This window comes from Vombatus ursinus, unplaced genomic scaffold (assembly GCF_900497805.2).
Source record: "Vombatus ursinus unplaced genomic scaffold, bare-nosed wombat genome assembly UNPS02007612.1, whole genome shotgun sequence".
In the NCBI taxonomy this organism is placed as follows: Eukaryota; Metazoa; Chordata; class Mammalia; order Diprotodontia; family Vombatidae; genus Vombatus; species Vombatus ursinus.
In genome coordinates, this window is record NW_020947390.1 from 6190200 (window position 1) to 6213077 (window position 22878).

The following is a 22878-nucleotide window of genomic DNA, read 5'->3' on the forward strand; positions in this document are numbered from 1 at the left end:
TTCTTTCTTTCTTTCTTTCTATACATACAATTTTTCCCTCCAACTACCCTAGTACTGACAAAGGTCTCATGAGTTACAAATATCATTTTTCCATGCAGGAATATAAACAGTTAAACCTTAATAAGTCTCTTATGATTTCTCTTTCATCTCTGCCTCTTCATGCTTCTCTTGAGTCTTGTATTTGAAAGTCAAATTTTCTATTCAGCTCTGGTCTTTTCATCAAGAATGCTTGAAAGTCCTCTATTTCACTGAATGACTATTTTTTCCCCTGAAGGATTATACTCAGTTTTGCTGGGTAGGTGATTCTTGGTTGTAATCCTATCTCCTTTGCCCTCTGGAATATTTTATTCCATGCCCTGTGGTCCCTTAATGTAGAAGCTGCTAAATCTTGTGTTATCTTGATTGGGTTTCCACCATACTTGAATTGTTTCCTTCTGGCTGCCTGCAATATTTTCTCCTTGACCTGGGAACTCTGGAATTTGGTTACAACATTACTAGGAGTTTTCCTTTGAAGATCTCTTTCAGGAAGAGATCACTGGATTCTTTCAATTTCTATTTTACCCTCTGGTTTTAAAACATCAGGGAAATTTCCCTTGATAATTTCTTGAAAGATGATGTCTAGGCTCTTTTTTTGATCATGGCTTTCAGATAGTCCAATAATTTTTAAGTTATCTCTCCTGGATCTATTTTCCAGGTCAGTTGTTTTTTCCAATGAGATATTTCACTTTGTCTTCTATTTTTTTTCATTCTTTTGGTTTTGTTTTACAATGTCTTGATTTCTCATAAAGTCACTAGCTTCCAATTACTTCATTCTAATTTTTAGGAAGTATTTTCTTCAGTAAGCTTTTGGACTTCCATTTCCATTTTGCCAGTTCTGCTTTTTAGGGCGTTCTTCTCCTCATTGGCTTTTTGGACCTCTTTTGCCATTTGGGTTAGTCTATTTTTTTGGGGGGGGTTGGCAATGGGGTTAAGTGACTTGCCCAGTGTGACTGTAGACCTAAGTCCATTGTTTGAAGCCTTTTCAACTTGAGAACATCTACCAGAGGTAAAATCCACTGGTTAGTCCTTCAGTACCTAAAAATGGCTCCATAATACAATGAAGAAAAGAAAAAGGTCCTCAGGAGGATACACAATAGACCTCAGTAAATGAGATTATAATCTCAGCCCATCACCTTTGTACTCATCTTCTATGTAAAAATTACAAAAATGTTAATATCTTGGGCATAAATGGCCATTTCCTTAAAGATAGCATATAGTGAATTCTGCAATTCACTTGAAATTATGATTATTAAGATCTTGCCATTTGCAAGGCACTCTGCTAAGCACACACACACACACATACACACACACACACATATACACACAAAACATTGCCTACCCTCAAGAAGCATACATTTTATTAGGGGAGAGACAGTTGAAGATACAATATGTTCACAGATAAGTATGCATATGTAATTGTAGCATATGTAATTAATTTTCTGCCTGTCAAATGAAGATACAGAGATAAAATCAATGTCTATTCTCAAGTTCGATTGAATAGAGTCAAACCCTATCCAGAATACAACTTGCTCAGAGATGTGGGTATACCAGGTTAAATCATCCCCTCCCCTTAAAAAACAAAACTAAACAAAACACACACACACACACACACACACACACACACACACACACACACATTAAATACAGCCAATAAGCCTGCCCCTAAAACTTAGCTGCCATATTTATTAGGATTGGAAGGAATTTTTTAGTTTTTGTTCTGGCATTTGAAGTCTTCCACAATCTGGTTTCTACCTATCTTTTCAGACTTATTTCATATTACTTACATTCATATACTATTCTATCCATTCTGGTCAAACTGAATTATTAGTTGTTTTATGCACGCATCATTTCCTGCCTCCTTATTTTTGCACAAATGGTACACCAAATCTCTAAAATATTTCCTTCTCACCTCTCATATAATTTCTTAGCTTCTTTGAAAGTATAGCTATTACATTATACATGACTGCTTTTCTTCTCCTAGTTTTATTAATCTTTTTCCATTTGTAGCTAATTTGTATGAATTTGTTTATGCTTTGCAATTATTTACTTGTATATACGTTTCTTTTAGTGGAATGTAAGCTCTCTGAAGATAGAGACAATAGACAATTCTCTCTCTCTCTCTCTCTCTGTCTCTCCTTTCTCCTCAGTGCTTAGGGCAGAATTAGGCACATTATAAGTCCTTAATATGTGTTTGCTGAATTGATTCTTATCTACCCTTCCCCACTTTCACAAATTAGGATAAAGAAACTCAGAGGTTAAGTAACCCTAAATACCTAATTCAAAGTGTTATTTTTTTTTATAATCCAGAAATTGTCAAAATTAGCATAGACTTTAGGGACTATCTAGTCCTTTGTTTCCATTTACTTTAGCTGTGTGTACTACTGTATGGGAAGAAAGGCTCTGTGTATTATGCAGAAATAGGAAGAGTGACTCATTTAGCAGTGGTGATAACGCAGAGAAACAGCATAAAGTGAACTGAGGACACAGTGGGAAATCTATGTTGGCAAGATCAATTCACACCTGCTCACATCATTGAATTGGCTTGAAGATGACAACAGGTGTGGCATTTATACAATACTCAGAGTAATTGAGTGTATTGTTTTATGTCTGTCAACTCTGTAGTTAAATTCACCCACCTGGATTTTTTTTCCTTCTTCTTTTTCACTTTGTGTGTGTGTTCTGTGTGTGTGTTCAGCCCTGTACATTCATAAAGAAATGGGTATATATTTATATTTTCTAACAGAGGTCAAGTGTAATCCTTAATGTTTGGAATTTCTTCAGAGAATTTTTGCAGAGGCATCTAGGTGGAACAATGAGTAGAATTCTAGATCTCTAGGAACTAAGTAAGTAAATAAGCATTTATGAAGCTCTTGCTTTGTGCTAGAATAGCACTATGTGCTTTATGAATATTACCTCATTTGATCCTCACAACGATCCTGTGAAGTAAGTGCTATTATTATCCCCATTTGATAGTTGAGGACTAAGATAGAGGTTAAGTGACTTTTCCAGGGTCACAATGCTAGGGATTGTCTAAAGCATGATTTGAACTCAAGTCTTCCTGATTTCATGTTCAGTGCATTGCACCACTATCTACCTTTGAAGACTCAAGAGTGACTATGCAGATAAAAAATAGAATTTTGCTTTGTACTCTTTTTTTGAGATGTGCAGAAAACAATTTGTATAGTGTAATCAGGCTTTGCTGAATGCCCAGGTCACCTGGCATGGAAGCATCCATGTGGGAGACAATGGTGATGTACTTCTGGGAGAGGATGGTTGGTGTTCATCTTCCAAGTGGGTAGGAGCAGCCTCTTTCTATTTGCTTTGCATGTAGCCAGAACTGCCTGCCTCTTTACATCTATCTGACAGATGGAGAGTTTTCTCTCATTCATCCACAGCATGAGCACAATTCACTAAGTTGGATAGAGGGAAAAGCCACCTTCTCCTTCCCTTTTTGCTTTGTGTCCCTGAGAATTCACAGATGGTGGGGTCTTGAGCAAATGGCAAAATTAGATACACTAAAATTCCTTAAAGGTACTAGAAAACCAGGGGGTAGGGGTGAAATGTAACATACCTGGTCTTCAGGCAGGAGGTCCAGAGTAGTCACTACTACAATTATATGCAGACTGCCTGGTGACACATTCATTTCCCTTGTTTTGATGGCTGTGTGGTTTACATTTCAAAGTCATCCATTAGAAGTTAAGTAGACAAGCACAGAGACCCTTTCGTTTTTTTGGCCATTAGTTTTATATTATTTCATGACAGAAGGGAAGAATACTGGATAAATGGGAATGTGGAAAGTCTAGTTGTTTGTTGTGGAGTAAAAAGAGAGCAAGAAAGTATCCATAGGAAAGATTCTAACATTTTTTTGTGGCATAATATTTTTAATTTAAGTTCTTAATTTTTAAAATTTTTAACATTTTTATCAATCAGAACATTTACATTAATCAGATGAAGTCCATGGACTCTTTATCAGAATAATGTTTTTAAATGCATAAAATAAAATGTATAGATTCCAAAGGAAATAAATTATACAGAAATATATTTAGTAATACATATATACACAAATTTGTAAACTGCATCTTGAGAACTCTAGGAATAGAGCAAAAAGAATATGTTGTGGTGAGAGGCAGCATAATGTAGTGGATAGAGCAGTGGATATGGAAGCAAGAGAACCTGGGTTCAGATCTTACACTGATTTACTCGCTATGTGGACCTGGGCAAGTCATGCTCTATGCTTCAGTTCTTTTCTCTTTAAAATGAGAGGGTTGGGTTAGATGTCATCTAATTTCCCTTCCAGGTCTGAGTGTTATCTCATTTAATTCTCACAACAAACTTTTGAGGTAAGCTCTTTTATTATCCCCAATATAGAGGTGAGGAAAATGAAGATCAAAACCTTTAAGTGCTTTGTGCAAGTTCTCATGATAGCCTGAGAGCCTGAGGCAGGATTTGAACTCAGTTTTTCCTGAATCCAGGTCTAGTACTTTATACAACACTACCTCATGTGAGATAAGGTGGTAGAAAAATTTTAATAGTGTGCTACCATAAATCAAAGCTGAACATAAACTTAACCTCCATTGGAAAGATAAAGAGAACCAAGCAGGCTTGTTGGTTTGATTGCTAGTTTTTTGGAAGGAGGGTGGAGTAAGAAATGAATGAGTTGGGGATGGGCAGGGAAGTTAATTATAGTATCTGCAGGTGTAATGCAGTAGAGAAGGACAGAGTTTTCAGGTTTGGGCTTACCTGTTACCTCTAACAATGCAGAAACTAGAAATCAGAATTCAGTTCTCTACAGGCATGGGTTCTACTTGGTTAATTTTTGATGGCAATTGCATTGTTTACAAATCAGATTTTCATTAGTTTTACCTAATTCTGTTTCCATGCCTGGTGATAACTCAGTTTCAGCTGTCTGTGTTTTCTCAAATCACCTCACAGATAATGAAGGTTAAAGGTCATTAGAAAAACTCAGTGATGAGAACATTTGGCTTATTGCTCTCTGCCTTGCTAATTTGCAAACAATAAATCTGTGTGCTTTTTCCATTTCTTCTCTCATACATACCCACCTAATACTTGTTTTAAGGCTGGAATCATCATGATTTTTTCTAGTTTTAAAGATGAAGAAAGAACACTTGGACTTTCTCTAATACTTCAACATCAAAAATCAATAGTGACAGAATGCAAACACAATAAGCACACAAATCTAAAATATAACATAAAAGGTCACAAAAGGGCAAAGGTCAATGAAGCAATGAGAAAGAAAAAAGAAATGGCACATGGTAGGGAATAAAACACTTATAAGTGGTCTGTAATGGATACTTCAAAGGCACATACCATTTTTTTGTGGGTGGACCAACACGATGAACACTGCTGAACTGCATATGGTTTCACATGGAAGAAGGGAGGCTGTATGGTAAAGTGGAAAGAGTCCTGAACTTGGAATAATAGGACAGGATTTCAAATCTAGATTTTACTATATACTGTCTATATAAACATGAGGAAATTACTTAATCTCTCTGGTCTTCAGTTTTCTCATTTGTAAAGTAGGATAGGAAAAGGCTGGATTAGATGATTTTCTATTTTTTTTTTGGCAGTTGAGGTTAAGTGACTTGCCCAGGGTCACACAGCTAGTAAGTGTCAAGTGTTTTGTCTGAGGTCACATTTGAACTCAGGTTCTCCTGACTTTAGGGCTGGTGCTCTATCCACTGAGCCACCTAGCTGCCCCAATTAGATGACTTTTAAGAACTCTTCCAGCTATAGAACTACAAAACTTCAAGCACAAACATTTGCAATTTAAATGAGAGCCTAAATTTTATTATTTCATTTTTTTAACCTTAAATAACTTTCATTGATACCTTCTGTTTTTATATCACTATTATTTTCCAGTATAGCTTCCTCGCCCCTCACCTCCATATTCTAAAACCTGTTCCCCATAGCTAGATTTGAACCTTTCCTTCTAAAAAAGAAAAGCTTAAGCAAAAAAAACTAGCACAGTGACCATGTATGCACAACATTTGACATTCTGTCCTCAAAGTCCCTTAGTTTCTATTGAAAAGATAGCAATACATTTCATTATTTCTTCTCTGAGTGGCTAGATTTAAAAATACACTCATATATTGGAAAAGCCTGCCCAAACCAAAGCAAAGCTTGATTATGGGAAAAAAAAACTCACCTGAAACAACTATCCAACTACTCACATGCCATTTATTAAAAGGAATGATGATCTTCTTGGATCCTGGAGTGCACTAAAATATAAGTAGAAAACTGGCATTGGTTTCATTTTAGATTTTGCACATAACATATTGCTTTGGAACATGTAAATATAAACAATCTTAGTTAAAATACTGCCTATGTTGTAATGATGAAACAATTCATGCTATGCTGACCAGTATTATCTGAATTATGCATCTGAAATTGCAATAAAAGAACTATTCAAAACAAGAGACCCCTCAAGAGGACTAAGCTGTGCCATTCTAATTCCTGTCTCATCAAATGAGGACAAAACCCATTTTCAGAAAATGGTACTTGGAAAGTGCTAATTAGAGAAATACTTCCTTTTTGTCCCAAAAGTCCAACAGTATTTTGAGATAAAACCATATTCCCAGTTTTTGTAATTGTCACTTTATGTTTTTAGAGGTCTCTAACTCCTCAAAAAATATGCTCCGGAGCTCTTTGCTTATATAGTGTGTGTGTGTATGTGTATGTGTGAATAGGTGGTGGTACTCAAGTGTCCATATGAGTCTTTCTAGATTGCAACATCTGAAGATGTTATATACTAGACATGGATAAGAATATCTTCTTAGAATTTGTTAACTGCAAATGCCATCCTTCCCCCATGAAACTCAAGTAAATTGGTATTACTTGCTATTAAAATATATACATTTTACATATAAACTTATAAATAGCTAAATGAGCAATTGGTATATTTCCTCTCTTATTAGGATTTTATGTATTAGAAGTTTATTCTATCTTCCTTTACTGAATCTTGGTTAGAAATCATATGAAGAAACTCAGGGAAAACATTTATAACCACCTCCATGGAAAGACTTTGATGCTTACTTGAGAGAGCAACTCAAGGCTATCCTATTGGTAATAACCAGGCAATTTAGAAGAATAACTCCCTGGAAAGACTTGGGCTCATATTAATTGGCTACCATCATGTATACCTATAGAGATATAATAGCTTCTGGCTTTTCTTATTTTCATCCCTGCAACAAGCTGAGATGGTCTCCCTGTATCCCTAATTATAACTTCATAGAAAAGTATCCTCCTGGGCCAAGACAGGTACTATCCGGGATCAGAGATAATAATCTCCAAATCCCATTTGTTAGTTGATAAATTGGGAAACATTCCAATCACATATGCTTATCCTCTGTAACCAATTACTGCTCAAAGATCCCAAAGACTAGCTTTGTAAGCCGAGGTAGCAGAGAACATATTTCTTCCTACCAATCACCATCCTGGAATTCCTGAAGAGGAGAATGCATCACTATTGCACATCAGAGTTGGAATTCTTCCCATATAAAAAAGAAAGGTGAGGAAGCCATATTTTAAGGAACTGCCACACACCACCCCAATCTGGACACATATTTAGAGGACTGTAGCCAACTCTACAGAATACCCTTCAACAGCACACATGGACACATAACTGTTGTATATGTTTGTTTCTTTTTTCATTTCCATACTGTGGGCACTGAGCTTTCACATAAACACTTGTTTGGAGAGGCCTTTGCTGCAGATGTAGGGCCTCACAAAAGAACCCTGCATCTGTACTTAGTGACTTTAATTCACCCAGAGCATTGTGCACTTCCTCCCTGGGATGACTTCCATCTTTCTCCTCATATTGTTGTCCTTTCATTGTCTGCATTGCATCCAGGTACAATCAGGCCTCAACCATACCCATGGCACTCCTCTTATGGGGTTTGTCTCCACTTGCAGACTCTGAGGAAATGAGGTCAAAATATCCTCTCTGCAGTGATATTTGATCTTTGCATTGTTAACCCTCTCCCCTAACACACACCCAGATGTTTATGCCCCTAGAGAAAATATTCCTAATTGTGGTTCTTGTGTGTGTGTGTTTCTTTTATTAACTAATTATGTTTCTTTTTGTTGTTCCGTTGTTTTTCAGTTGTGTCCTGCTCTTTGTGACTCCATTTAGGGTTTTCTTGGCAAAAATACTGGAGCAGTTTGTCATTTCCTTCTCCAGCTCATTTTATAGGTGAAGAAACTAAGGCAAACAGGGTTAAGTTACTTGCCTAGGGTCACACAGCTAGTAAATGTATGAATTCGGATTTGAACTCAGGAACATGCCTCTTCCTGACTCCAGACCCACCACTCTATTTACTATGCCACCTAGCTGCCAGTTGTTTCTATTCTATGTTTACACAAAATATCTCTAATGCTATATGTGTCATTATTATTATTATTATTTTAAGTGAAAATATGGAAACCTCTTCATATGAAGATAGCAAGAAACCAGACAAAGTGTTAAAGATAAAGCAAGGTGACTATGACTGTGATTCCTACATCTTGGGCCTATGGACTTTTTACAATGCTCAGTTTTATTCACTTTTGTGTGTTAGTCTGTAATTTTTTGTGCTACTTAATTGCTTATACTGTTTTCAAAGTTCAGTGGGATAAATTCCTGAAAGTCTGGGCTTCTAAGGAATGAGAACTTTTATTGGTTATATATCACTGAATTGTATCCTAAATTGTATACTGCATTGAATCCTAAAAAAAAAAATATGTTTCTTACTTGCTAAGATATGTCATTAGTGGACCTATTAGCTTGGTAGAATAGGGTTTCCAAGTCAATGCTTTATTTGGCATAATTCAAACATTTTGTTTTCCTATTTGTAAAATTTTCTCTTTGAATATGATTAAGATGGTAAACGTCCATGAGCAGCATTGTTTTTTCTTTTTTATATCCACATGGAAAGTTGTTCTTTATATAAAATCTATTATTAACACAGTAATGTCAATAATTGATATAAAACATGACAATTTTTAGGGCAACAATTTGAACCCAATATGGTTTTACCCTGCCTTAAAGCCATTTTCATTTCTCCTAAATAGATTTGAGTCTAACTTTCAAGTTAAAAAGGAAACTATACCAGAGATTCTTACTACTGCCTAGGTAATTACCAAGTTATATGTCTCATGTTTAATAATAATGAGCCTAAGGGGCAGCTGGGTGGCGCAGTGGATAGAGCACCAGCCCTGAAGTCAGGAGGACCTGAGTTCAAATCCAGCCTCAGACCAAACACTTGACACTTACTAGCTGTGTGACTCTGGGCAAGTCACTTAACCCTGATTACCTAAAAAGCAAAAAACAAACAAACAAAAATAATAATGAGCCTGGGTAAATATCAAAATATATGGTTCCATCAAAAAAACACAGAAGCTATTTATAAATTCTCCACCTTGTGGAATCTTTCCCGACAACATCAAAATGTCACATGGACTCTTCATGTACACCAAGAAAAGATAGTATAAAGGCTTCAGGGTTGAATCTAAAGGACAAATTTAATTGATAGTTATAAATATTTTGGTCTCTCCCTTAGTCAAGATGCATCAAGCAAAGCTATACATAGCTTGGCTATGTATGTCAAGAGACTTTCTGGTTATAAGGACTTTTTCTATTCTTTTACTTTTTTCTGTAATTTTTTGTTATATAGGGTGGCTTTAAGGCAGGATGTACAGAGAGAAGATACTGGAGATATTCTGGTGATGAACAAAACAAAATATATCTATAAAATTTTCTTTAAAAATAAACTTCAGAAATCTGAAAAAATTCTGGCATTCTGAATAGGAATTAATAGGAATTCAATAAGGAAAAAAAATTTTTACCCAAAGCAATTATGCCTATACAATAAGAATCTTTTTTTTAACATGTGTTTTTAAAAGTTGGGGTTACAAATTTTCTCCCTTCCTCCCTCCTCACCCACCCTCATTGAAAAGGCAAGCAACTTGATACAGGTTATACATGTGTAGTCATGCAAAACACTTCCACAGTAGTCATGTTGTGAAAAACTAAGTATGTTTCCCTTCATCCTATCCCACCCCCCACTTATTATATTCTCTCTTTTGACCCTGTCCCTCTTCAGAAGTGTTTGCTTCTGATTACCCCCTTGCCCACCTGTCCTCCCCTCTATCATCACCCTGCTCTCTTGTCCCCTTCCCCTCTATATTCCTGTAGGGTAAGATAGATTTCCATACCCAACTGAGCGTGTATGTTATTCCCTCCTTAAGCCAAATCCTATGAGAATAAGATTCATTAATTCCTTCTCACCTTCCCCCACTTCCCTTCTACTGTAAAAGCCTTTTCTTGTCCATTTTATGTGAGATAATATACCCATTCTACCTCTCCCTTTCTCCCCTCTCTGACCCCTTAATTTTTTTCTCCAGATATCACCCTTTCATCTTCAACTTACCCTGTGCCCTATCTATCTATTTATTTATCTATCTATCTATCTATCTATCTATCTATCTATCTACATATAATTTTTTTCCCTCCAACTACCTTAATACTGATAAAGGTCTCATGAGTTACAAATATCATTTTTCCATGCAGGAACATAAACAGTTGAACCTTAATAAGTCTCTTATGATTTCTCTTTCCTGTTTACCTCTTCATGTTCCACTTGAGTCTTTGAAAGTCAAATTTTCTATTCAGCTCTGGTCTTTTCATCAAGAATGCTTGAAAGTCCCCTATTTCACTGAATGACCATTTTTTCCCCTGAAGGATTATACTCAGTTCTGCTGGGTAGGTGATTTTTGGTTGTAATCCTATCTCCTTTGCCCTCTGGAATATTATATTCCAAGCCTTGCCATCCCTTAATGTAGAAGCTGCTAAATCTTGTGATATCCTGATTGTGTTTCCACACAATGGGGATAGGACTGTGCTTCTCTCTCTTACCGCAGTCACAGACTTTTCCCACTGACCTTCTAAGTTGTCTTTGGTGTTCGTGGGTTCAGAAGTTGGGAAACCACCACAGCTGCCATGATTCAGTCCTCTGAGGCCTGCTCTAGATTCACTGGGGCCTGTTCTGCCTGTGTATCCATGACAAACTGTGCTCCTCTCCACACCTGGTGTGATATGCCTTTCTGATCAACCATCCAGGCTGTCTTGGGTTGTAAATTTGTTTCACTCTGTCTTTTTGTGGGTTCTGCTGCTTTAGAATTTGTTTAGAGCCATTTTTATAGGTATGTCATTGGGTTTGGGGCAGAGCTCAAGCACATCACTGCTTTTACTCCACCGTCTTGGCTCCACCACCCTCCATGACTGGTATTGTTAATGAAATCTACAGGTTAAAATCAGTTTATCTGTTTTTCTATGCAAACTCTTTCTAAGTGGATGTAGGAATGATGGAGTCCATTTTGCAGGTATGTATGGCCTCTTGGAATTTGTTTCATCATCTATAAAATGGGAATAATAATTCTCATTTGAGCTTCATATCTCTTTTATGAGTATCAAAGCAAACAACATGTTAAACATCTTTGAAGTTACAAAGCATTGTACAAAGGTCAGACATTATGATGATGATGGTTAATTTTTTTGGGGGGGTGGGGGTTGTGCTTAAGCCCAGTATCCTTATGTCCTTGTTCTTGGCAGATTCACTCCTTATTTCTTTTAAAATTTTCAGTTCACTAAAAACAACCTGTGCAGCCAATCAAGAATTCGAGAGCTGTTTTGAAAGGAATTCTGAACCGGTTGCTTGGAGGCCTGAGTTCTAATTTAAGCTCAGAAATTAAAGAACTATTCATCTTTGAAGAATCAAGTCACTCAGAGGCTTCAGATCTCAATTACACGCATAAAATACTGAAGTAGGGTTATAGGATGTCTAATATAACTTCCAGCTCTAAAACACTATGAATTTGAATGGCTAATTATAAACTAGATCTGATGATAAAAACAGGTTTGAGGGGTGGGCAGAAGGTAAATGGGAGCTTATGTAATTAGAAGGTATTAGAGAAATTTATTGGAGAGCAAAGATAGTATTTGAAAAGTTCTGTGTAGCCAGTGTGAAATAACAAGAGACATCTTGTTCATGGGGATATATTTGACGTAATTATCTGCATCTTGGTCAAATTTAATTAATTCCATTGTATGTTCTATGCCAATCTACATTGTTCTTTCAAGCAACAAAATTTGAATTTTTGTTCTTAGATAAGAGACAAAGAAACATAGAATTTTGAACGCAGGACATTAAAATTTTCTGTGACTCTATATATTGATTTGGATTGTATTTTTATTGAATGCTATCTTCAATAGGAATTTAATAAATATTTATTGAATTCAATTGAAAAGCAAGAACTAAGAATGCCTCTCTAATTGTTAGTGTGCTACTCCTTCTCACACTTAACTTAGTTTCATTATCTTTGTAAATGTTATGCCCATCTGCTGGAATGTAGGTACCTTGAGTACAGAGATGGCTTTTCATTTTGTTTCTATAGCTTTAACATGTAGCATAAGAACTTATTCAAAGATAGCATTTAATTAATACTTTTTGTATGGATGAATAAATGAACTACAAACATCTAATAAGCATGGTTCAGCAACTAACTAGAACCTCTAATGGTATTCATGCAGTTTAATTCTATTTGCAACATTGAATTCATGGTACTTCATCATAGAGAGGACAAGATCTTTCTAACTTTAGCTGCCCTCTTCTTGGAATTATGGAATCCTGTCCTACTCTAGCATTACCTCATCACCAACTTAGCACAGAGCCTGAAGCATAGTAAGCACTGAACAAATGCAGGTTGATTGACCAAATTCTAGCGGACATTTTAAAATGGTTGTCCCATAACTATCTCAAACAACATATCCAAAGTAGAACTAACTGCCCCTTCCCCAAGTTTACCCTTTTGATAACTTCCTCGTCTCAGTTGAGCCATCCTTCTATCCATCCAGGGTCTCAATTTTGGAATTATCCTCAATTCCTCAGCCTCTTTTACTCACCATGCATTCTTGGCAATTCTTCTTCCTTGTCATCTCTTACATCCACCTCCTTCTCTTTACTCACATATCCAACACCCCAATTCGCACTCTTATCTTATCACCTGGATTATTTTAGTAGCTCTTAAATAATTTCTCTGCCTCTAGTTTCTCTCCTCCACAATGCATCCTCCACATAACTGCAAAATTATATTTCTAAAGCACGTTTCTCACCAAATTATTCCACCACTCAAAAAGTGTCTAGAGTCTCCATATTTCCTCTAGGTTGAAATAAATATAAACCTCTCTATTTGGCATTAACACCCCAACACCATCTGGCTCTAATCTATACTTCTTACATTATACATGCCTTCATGTACTGTACAGTCCTACCAAACAGCCTCCTTGCTGTTCTTTATATATAGTCCATTACTCATCTCAGTGTTTTTACATAAGTTATGTCCTTTCCCAAAAATATGACATGATGAACATGTATTAAGTGTCTAACATGTGCCAGGCATTGTGCTAAATGCTGAAAATACAAGAAAGAAAAATATACACAGTCCTTGGTCTCAAAGCTTAGAATTGAATGGGGAAAGAAAAAAAAATAGCTGAAAAGGAAACTGAAAAGGGAGGATAGATGCTTGATGGTATCCAGACATGGAGCCTGTTGATGATTTTTGGAATTGAAATCAAGAAGAACAATTGGTGGCAAATGAAGAGATGGCTGGGATTTTGAGCTCTCTATAATGGAAGCTATGGAAAGAGGTTTTGGCTCTGCCCTTTAGCCCTCTAATTAGAGGGGCAGAGAAAACTGAGAGACTGACATACTGATGAGTATTTGCACTGAAGTTGAAGCAATCTCCATGATGATGAGTTTCCTGGTGAAGAGCTTATCCTGTGTGTGTGTGTGTGTGTGTGTGTGTGTTTATATGTATATGTGTATATGTGAGATGGTGATGATAATGATGATGATGATATTAGAGTAAAAACAAAACAGATAATCTAGTCGTAATATACTCCTTCCTCCCTTGTACCTAGCCTCTTAGAATCCTTGGGTTCTTTCAGAACTAAACTCAAGCAATACTTCCTATTTGAGTCCTTTTCTAATCCATGCAGATGCTAATTTCCTTTCTCCAACCCCATTACTTTTCATTTTCTTTTTTATATATTTTGTATTTGCATATATATATGCATACACACACACATACATATACACACTTGTTTCTTCTCATAAAATATAAGTTCTTGAGAGTCAGGATACCTATTTTGTTTTTGCATTTGCATCCCTGTAGCCTCATATGGTGTTGACATATGCTAGACCCTTAGTAAATTCCCATTGATAGATAGAATTTGATCCATAAAATATTGGAATCAAGGGGTTAGAAGATATTTTATGTCACCAATCTCAATCTCATCCAGATTCCACCCTACATTACATAACACAAATATCAAATGGGTCATCCAATTTGTGATTGGACACTAGTAAGGGAGAGGATGTTACTTCCTGAGATACCTCATTCCTTTTAGGGATAGCTCTAATTTACAAGTTTTTTTGTTTATATTGAGCTGAAATCTTCCTCCCTAAACCTTCCACCCATTTGACTATTTTAGCACTCCAGGCAAATCAGAATAAATCTAATACATCTGATTAAAAAAAGTGAAAACCATTTAAATGCTTATCTTTCACAAAGTCTTCCATTCTGCTGCTTAAAAATTCCTAGTTTTTTTTTTTACCAAATCCTCTTTTTTAAAAATAAGTTTTATTGATACTTTTTAAGCCATCAATCACTTTTGGACATGCCTCTCTCTAGTCCCAATGGAATTGTAGCAATGAAAAATAGGAAAACAAAATTGACTGATATAAAGATCATGTCTGGCAAGATATCCAAAATTTAGTCTCCATTATTCTTGGTATCTCTGCCAAGAGGAAGGAAATATGTATTGTTTTCTGTCTCTGGGACCAGTATTGATTTTTAAAATCACTGACTTTATCTTCCTTTTAGTTTTCTTTTTAAGTTATTGTAATCATTGTGTACATTGTTATTCTAACTGTTCTTATTTCATTCTGCATCAGTTTATACAAATGTTCTAATTTTTTTAAATTCCTCATATTCATCATGAGCAGTAATATTCCGTTATCAGAGAATCAACAACTATTTATTAGGGTAGCTAGGTGACAGAGTAGATAGAACACTGGGCCTGGAATCAGGAAGACCTGAAATTCAGTTCAATATCAGACACTTGTTAGAAGGGTGACCCTGGACAATTCACTTAAGCTCTGTCTGCCTTAGTTTCTCCAAATATAAAATGAGGCTTATAAAGCACCAAACTCATAAGGTTAATTTTAGGAAGAAAAAAGATAATATTTGCAAAGTGATTAATATAGTTCCTGGCACATAGTAGGTACTTTATATATTTAACAAATGCTTGTTCCCTTCCCTTTAATTGCTTACTATGTGCTAGGTACTGTATTACTGTCAGGGATACAAAAAAAAAGATAGAACAAAGTCCATATTCTCCAGGGGTTCACATTCTAAAGATGAAATACACAGTTTCAATTACCAAACAGATCATTCATGAATAAAATCATCCCATATAGAACAAGAAGAAAAACTATCAAGTGGAAAACTCTAAATCTAGTTTCACTGATAAAAGTTACAATTAACTAATTTTTAATGATAATATTATAGATTCCCTCATCATCATGACCATCCAACCCTAGGCTCAATTTAGCTTATCAGTGTTCTTTTCAAAATGGGGAAACCCAAATGCACCCAGTACTTTATAAAAAGTCTCAAGAGGAGAGAGTATAATGAAACACTGTTGCCTTTCTCATTCTTGATATTGTATTTTTATTGATGCACTCTATACTTAACTTAGATTTTTTTGCAAGCCACAACATACATGACTTACAGAATTGCAGAATCTTAGCATTTGGGAAGGACTTAAAAAACCAACTAGTCTAACCTTTCTCTTAAGAAGAGCCCATTCCATTTTTGAATAGCTAGTATTATTATTATGATTATCCATTTATCAAACCTGAATTTGCTTCTTTGCAACTTTTACCAAGTGAATCAGCTCTGCCTCACTATGAAATAGAACTGGGCTTTCTCATATACATGATTTAGTTATATCTCGCTATGCTTTAAACTTGTACATTGAGTTTTTGAAATCAAGTGGAACATATTTTCCTTTGTATTAACACAAGTTGAAGGGATTATTTTAACCCAATTATATAACATTATGCCAGGTGGCACACAATACAAGTAACTAGATGAACTCCTTGATCTTTGATCTATGACATATTTTCCAACTCTGGGTCTTTGTGCCCAGTAAAATAAGCTAAAATAAGTGCTGTGAATCTATTTCCAGCCTTTATCAAAGTATCTGGCCCTGACTTGTAGTAAGCACTTAATAAGTTTATTGATTAATTAATTGATTGCTAGGTGAAATAACTGGACCATATTCCAGATCCTCTGAACAATCATCAAATTGAATCCTCTCTTTTAAATGTGAGTATCTAACTCAACTCAGCATTTCTGTTTCAAATTTGCTATAAATGTATTTTAGGTCATATGACCAACAAGATTGAGGACTAGAAAATTTCTCCAAATCTTACAGTCTCTCAGACCTTTTAAACATTGGAATTATGTGACAAAGTTAAAGTAATTTCAACTGTCCCCTAAGACATCAAGAACCTAATCAAAGTAAACATTCAAAGAACTAACAGCACAGAAGGCTAATCTTTAATCAGTAATGTGCTTAATCAGTACACCTTGCATCACCACCCATCCATGTTTCTTCCATGAAGCATGGCTATAAAAGCAACCCACTGGCTCATGACAGAACTCAATTCTACATTCTATATTCCAAGTATTTTGGTAATCTAAATCACAGAACCTTGCTCAGAATGCAATAACAGTGACACAACAGTATACAATAAGCACAACATCCATGTAGAAGCTAATGAAACAAGTAGTAGTCCGTTCCACAATATAGTTTAGCTAAAGAACTGAGGAAAAGAAAATTTCAGCAAGGTATGTGGATATGGTACTGAATAGCGCTACACTAGACTTGAGAGAAAGAGTCCTGCAGCCAGTCGGACTGGACCAAATATGTCCTCCTAGAAGTCTCTTTGAGTAGAGATGTAGTCTGGTGAACCTTGGAATTGTCAAATGTAAGAACAATCTAAAATAGCTTTGAGATCTAGGCCCCAGAAAAGCTATAAACAAAGTGGAAATGCCAGAAAGTAAGGAATGGGGGAACATAGGAAAAAAAAACAATTGAAATTCCCAAAGATCTCAGAAGGAACAAGACTCAGTTAAAGACCTTTCAGATAAACAGATAAACCAATAGGGAAGATATCAATAACAGAAGGCAAAATTATCTTCAGATTAAGGAAATCAAACAATGCAGAAGAGTTCCAAGACAAGCAAAAAGGAATTAACACATAAAGAGATAGAGGACCTTGTGAATTCCCAAGAGAGCTTGGATCAATATGTGCAATGACTAAACAGCAAAATGTTCCCAAATAAAAGAATTATAATTTTGAAAGTAGAATGTTTGGTGTGTACAGAAGAAATAATTGATATAATAAAAAAAAATGAATCCTTGCTGGTAACTCTCTTCAAAGGCACAGCAGAAAGGATAAATGAGTGGGATTGAAAATACAGAAAAGTGAAAGATAATCTGGAAAAAGAGAAGCAAAAAAGGAATAACATTAAAAGAAAGCATCATCTCCAAACAAGCATATCATATTGATCTCAAAGATAGGATGTGTAGAGACAACTTAAAAATTGAGTCTCCCAGTATATGTCAAAAAATCTGAACACCATAAAGAAAAATATAGTATAAGAAAGTCACCTAGATATCCTGAATACAAAAGATAAAATGCCAGCCAAAAGAATCTACAGATCATCTCCAGAAAAAAAAAAAAAGAACAAAACAAAAGTCTATGTTCTAAACTCCAAGGTAGTGGTTAATCTTGAAAGTTTCACTAACAAATAGCAAATTCTGTAAATGACCATGAGAAAGAACTTCACATATAAAGGAAATGAAATTTGAATAACACAAGACTATTCTGCACCAACCAGAAATGACAAAAGGGAAGGGTGTGAGGGACTGCCTGATGTTGGCAGCTGCCAGGTCGGGTACTGTGGCAAGGGTAAGGTAAGATATGGGTATTTTGGAAGTCGAGGCAGGGACTGTGGTAGGCAGAGTCGTGTGTACTGGGATGGGCTGGATACAGAGAAGCCATGAGGCAATTGGGCAGTGCTATGAGATAAGCTGGGTGCAAGGAAGTAGCCAAGCCTGAGCTCCTGAGGCAAGGGGCGGTGCCACGTGGGAGTGGGATGGCAGAGGACTGAGTTCCCTCTGCTTAGTCCCCTCCCTATATGCAACGTCATCCCCAGATGCCTCTTGTGACCTTCCTGACCTCCGGGTCCCTTTGTGCAGCACTGACCCAGTCCCCTCCTGAGTCTGACTTCCTAGGTCATGTACTCTTGTCTATGCGTCAATCCCAGATGCCTCCTTCCTGTATCCAATCCTGGCCTCCTACGTCACTCCCTCCCCCTTGGTGTGCTAAACTCAGACAGCCCCTTCCGGTATCTGACCCTACAATCTTTGGCTAGTAGCGGGCTGGGAAGGAGGGGCTAAGTAGGTACTTAGGAACAAGCGTGGTCAGATCACACACGTGCGCTCTCCCCTGGCTCCTGCCCTGTTGCTCTGGCCTTGCTGCTTGGGCTTGCTATGATGGTTTGCTGTGTTGGCCTCTGAATAAAGCTCTGGTGTTGGTGCCTCCCGATGGCTTGTCTCTGTGTGGTGATCCGGCTCAGAACCGAGGACCCAGGCATGGGTAAGACTCTGGTAGTGTACTTCTTTTAAGGGAAGTAGGTACTGGCGCACGACTGGCAGAGGGCCGGCGTGCGGCCCGTATAGAAGGGAATAATATATTCCAAAGAGCAAAAGGCTTCAAAATGCAGTACAAAATATCATACCTTACAATTCTAAGCCTAACCATAAATGAAAAAAAAAAGATTGACATTCAATAAAAAAGGTGTGCTGCAGTTACTTCTAGAAAGAGAAACAAATTTGAAGAAATTATTTGCTTCTCAAACACCTCAGACAACAGAAATGCAAGAAAGGCAAACAAATATAGCAACCACAGATAAAAACAACAGAATTACAATAGGGACACAATTAAGAGATTTCCTTCTAAATATACATAAGGAGACAAAGGTGGAAACAGCATTCAAAAAGAAGTGATAGTGAGGAAATAGGTATCATGTATTTAACTATGACAACCAGCTTATAGGTGGCTTGTTTTCTAGGATTGAATTCCAGAATGGGAGAGCATATTGAATTGGATGGAGGAGAAAGATGACTGATGGCAATATGTGATGTAAACTAATGAAATTATAAAACAACAATGAAGGGAAAATTACTCTTACAGTCTCCTAGGAAGAAGAGAGCCTATACATGAGAATGATCAGCATTGTAAGGGTTCTTGGATGATAAGCGCACTGGTGTATTATTGGTGTTGCTGTGAATTGGTATAGCCATTTTAGAAATCAATTTTGAATTGTGCAAATAAAGAGATGAAAATGTCCACATTCTTTGACTCAGATAGTCAATTAATCACCTTATACTCCCAGGAGGTCATTGATAAGAATACACAAAAATATTTATAGCAGCAATTTTTGTGATAGCAAAGAATTGGAAATGAAGTAACTGCCTATTGATTGGGGAATGACTAAGCAAATTCTGGCACATGGCTCTGACAGAATATTATTGTGCTATAAGAAGTGATGAATGTGATGAATTTAGAAAAGCATGAAAATAACTACATGAAATGAAGCAGTGAAGTAAGCAGAGTCAAGAAATCAATATGTGCAATGACTACAATAATGTAAATGGAAAGAACAATCACACACATATATCAAAAGTAAATATTGCAAAATGATATGGAACAAGCATGGTTCAAAATAAAAGATATGAGAACACATACCCAATCTTTTTGCAGAAGTGTGAAGTCCACAAATATTACACATTTAATGTATTTTAAGACTTTTTCAGGGGCAGCTAGGGGGCACAGTGGATAGAGCACTGGCCCTGAAACCAGGAAGACCTGAGTTCAAATCTGGCCCCAGACCAAACATTTGACCCTCACTAGCTGTGTGACTCTGGGCAAGTCACTTTACCCCAAATGCCTCACCAAAAAAAAAAAAAGACTTTTTCAATGTATTAATCCACTCTACTATTTTTTCCTTTTGTGTTTTTTTCTTAAAGATACTATTATATGGGATGGCTCTCTAGGGAATACTGGGAGAAATTCTAATGAGGTGAAATTCTAAATGAGGTGAAAACCATAAATTATCAATATAAATTATTATAAAAATGTATTAGATTTTTTCTTATTATGCTTATTGAGAAGTTATAATCATTAATTCCAACAATTCTGGTTCTACTTGTAGTCAGTAACCATTATTTACTACTTTTTTTTCTTTTCTCTATATTGAACCCTATTTCTCCTCACAGTGTTTTTTATACTATCATTTTTTGGCTTCTTTCCTTTCAAGAATTTTTTTTTTACTTAAAATGACCCCTCTTCCCCATAGGAGGTGTTTGTATAATGGGGATAATGTTGGAAAATCAAACTGTTCCAAACACTGCCATTAGTGACAAGTATGCAGAAACACAAAGAAATATGACTTTTAAAGCTAAATATAATAAGGGTTAGGAAACATCATCTCTATACAAATATAAATTATAGTGTATATAGAGAAAGCAGTTCATTTATAAATGGGCTAAGCCATTTATAACTTGTCGTGTACGTCCTTGTCAATCATAAAACAAACAAACCAAAAAAACCCCAAACAAATAAAAATAAAAATCTGGGTTCAGGAAATAATCAAGTCAATAGAAACACCACCATCAAATAAGTTGACTTATTCCAAAGAGTAGGTTTAAAGATACTAAAATTCTTAATTGAAAGATTAAAAAAACCTGAATTTATCTATCACACCCAGGCTATAAGTGTTAAGGTTATTCATGGGACCCATTCCGCTAATGAATGAGCATGGCAACTTTTACTTTCTCCATTCCTGACCTGGGCTGATTCATCCTTTTTTAAAGCAAATTAATGCTCTCTCCCACCCTGGGTGTTCACTGTATTAATGCCAATGATCTATGAACATGTATAACTTTGGCTTAGCTCTTCATATAAGAGAAGTATTGTAGATGAAGATTACTTATTGTCCATACTATAATTTGTAGTTGGTTAAAAAAAAAAAAACAACACAACATAGAATGAGTTGATCCATCAGTATATGTTACCTGGGCAGACATTGTCAATGAATAATAAGTTCCTATGGAATTGAATAGCAGAAAGAGAATGAGTTGGCCAGCATTAGATAAGTTTTCAGGGCTTTTAATGACAAAGGGCCATTGTTTCAATACCTACATTTTTCTTCCTGTTGATGCTGTGGTTCATGGAATACCACAGCATCTAAATATTAAAGTGTTACATCAACCAAAGGGCAATGGAAAGGCACATGGTGGGTGTTAGTAGTCTGGCAACATTTTACCAATAAATAATTTTTCAGGAGATATGGCATAATTGTTATGATAAATTAAATAGGTGGCTTGAAAAGGAGGAGCCTGGGAGGGAAGAAAAAATAGGGGAAAAAGAAATTTATAAGATAATTTTGTTGGGTATTTGAAAAGAATAGCAAATCATACATAGATTTGAAGTTTCATGTATAATAATTTTTTTATTATATTATGTTATGGAAATGCTTGTTTTATTGCACAAATTAAAAATAAAACTAATTTAATTTAAAAAAAATAAGAGAGCTAATCAATGCAAAGTCATAGGTTCCATTGATTTCCATGTTTCCAATAAGTTTGTTGGACCACTTTGGAGAATTTATAGGAACACTTGGACAAAAGTGAGACATAATTAGACAGGAAGTGATAGGCATGGATAGCTATTGATCTGTACTAAAATAAAGTACTCATATCAATAAAAATTTGAATCTATAGCAGTATGGAAAAAGAGCTAGGCTGGTCCTCCTACAGTATACATATTGGTTATTACTGTAATATAACCAAAGTCTGTCAGACATGGTAAAGCCTACCATAACTTTGTCTGCACTTACATAGATTTCAAGAGGCCTCAAAGAGGCATTGAAATAGTACTTTCATTTATATATTAGATTACATATATGTTTAAAACATATATTTACATATGTGTACATGTATACACACACATTATAGAAAAGTGGTATAGTGGATGGAGTGCCAGGCCTGGGGTTAAGAATACCTGACTTCAAATCTGTCTTTAGTCTCTTATTAGCTATTTGACTCTAGACAAGTCACTTAACCCCTGTTTGCCTCAGTTTCCTCATCTGCAAAATGGGTATAATAATAGCACCTACCTGCCAGCATTGTTGAGAGGATCTAATGAGATAATATTTATAAATCACTTAATACAGTGCCTCGCACATAGTAGGTATTAATGCTAGTTATCATTATTAGTACTGCTACATATTTATATCCATATATACATCTATTAACATAAGTATAGTACAGGGACAAATTCTAAACAAATTCCTACAGCTAAAAATACTTTTTAAAAAATAAACCTAAGTAAATTATACAAGCTTAACAATTCTCTCAAAGTTTAGCAATTTTCATGTGTATTGTGAATGACAAAGTACCAGTTTCCTTTTAGGAGCTAATCCCAGTACTAGTTCACTTCAGGAAAAAGGGATCTCTGCCTCCTTCCTCTGACACTTGGGAACCCATAAACTGTATACTTATTAAGCAATGCATTGACCAAACATACCAGGGTATACTCGAGGAAAGAATAATGAACTACATTATGTTTTTGTGTGGTACAA